This window comes from Austrofundulus limnaeus, unplaced genomic scaffold, assembly GCF_001266775.1.
Source record: "Austrofundulus limnaeus strain Quisiro unplaced genomic scaffold, Austrofundulus_limnaeus-1.0 Scaffold127, whole genome shotgun sequence".
NCBI classification, from domain to species: Eukaryota; Metazoa; Chordata; class Actinopteri; order Cyprinodontiformes; family Rivulidae; genus Austrofundulus; species Austrofundulus limnaeus.
In genome coordinates this window covers 888,022-889,650 of record NW_013952529.1, presented here as the reverse complement: position 1 = coordinate 889,650, position 1,629 = coordinate 888,022, and the positions used below count along the sequence as shown (strand labels likewise).

Genomic DNA, 1,629 nt, shown 5'->3' with positions numbered 1-1,629 from the left:
TTTAACTTGTGACTTAAATGTTAACACCTAAATATTTAACTTGTGACTTAAATGTTAACACCTAAATATTTAACTTGTGACTTAAATATTTAGTTTTGAGCTAAATATTTAAGTTGCAACCTAAATATTTAGGTATCTAGCTAAACATTTAAGTCACAAGTTAAATATTTAGGTGTTAACATTTAAGTCACAAGTTAAATATTTGGGTGTTAACTAAACATTTAAGTCACAAGTTAAATATTTAGGTATTAATTAAACATTTAAGTCACAAGTTAAATGTTTAGGCGTTAACTAAACATTTAAATCACAAGTTAAAAATTTAGGTGTTAACTAAATATGTAAATCATATGTTAAATATTTAGGTGTTAACTAAACATTTAAGTCACAAGTTAAATATTTAGGTGTTAACTGAACATTTAAGTCACACATTTAATGTTTAGGCATTAACTGCACATTTAAGTGACAAGTTAAATATTTAGGTGTTAACAAATATTTAATTTGAAAGTTAAATATTTAGTTTATAAACTATGACATTTATAAATGTATGAATCATATGGTGAAAAACTGACTTTGAAAAATAAATCTGTTCTTTTATTCGTATAAAAGGTTAAATGAAACAAAAATATTGGTGGTAATTTGTGACTGTGTAACTTTACAAACGGCACCACATAATAAATGTCTTTAAAACGAAACGTTTGTGTTTTTTCTCGTTAAAGATGGAGCCCAGCAGGACAATCTGAGATCTTCACAGCTTAGATGTTTCCTTCAGGAGAACCAGGTTTGAGTCGTTTCACTTGATGCCAAACATCTGTCACATTTTTCTGCTGTTTGTCGATGAACAGAACCAGGTCCAGATGTTGGTTCTGTTGTTTGTTTGGACCGAGAGACGTTCTGCTGTTTGTCAGAGTTCCTGTAAATAAATCTGAGCTTGGGTTTCTTTGGACGCCTCGACTCCAACGTGCAGAAGTTCAGATCAGGGAAGTCCTGATCCAGGAACGGGTCTTTTTGTTCTGATGGACTCAGCTGAGGGAGGTCCTGTTTCGACACAAACTCAGATTTTACAAACCTTTAATGAGAAACGACATCAGAACTGTGTCGTCACTGAAATAAAACAAATAAAAAGTTTTTTAGCTCCTGAATGAAAACCATCAGCTGGATGTTTTATGGTGTTCGGTGGTTCGAGCTGCTCGTTGTGTAAAAACCTCCAACATATTTCTTCTCTCCAGAGAGCTGAGTCATCGTGACCTTTGACCCCCGCTAACATTACTCAGCAAATCTGGTTTCAGCTGAACCCGATGTGACGAGTCAGAGACAAACAAAAACATGACTGATAGTAAAAATGTTTTCATTTAGATACGAGACAGAAAAGGTTTGAATTTATTATCTGAAAACTCGACATGAGCTCAGATGGGTCCGGTTCTGGTTCTGGTTCTGGTTCTGGTTCTGGTTCTGGTTCAAGTTTGAGGTTTTCACAGGGTTTAAACTCCCTGAGCTTCGTGTCGATTCATCAAACTGTGGATTAATACAAAGACAAGAAGGAGGTTAAACCTCTGAGACTCCAGGGCTTTGAACACTGGAGGAGAGGAGAGGAGGAGAGGAGAGGAGAGGAGAGGAGAGGAGAGGAGAGGA

General features: G+C 35.2%; 1 protein-coding gene across 1 annotated transcript in view; it reads left to right on the top strand.

Moving 5' to 3' along the window:
* Positions 1 to 716: 716 nt before the first annotated feature.
* The window catches only part of ripor3 (RIPOR family member 3), a gene marked incomplete at its 5' end in the record, with an annotated part of 31,404 nt that continues 30,491 nt past the window's right edge, over positions 717 to 1,629 (top strand). The window contains 1 exon segment of the mRNA XM_014015342.1: positions 717 to 778.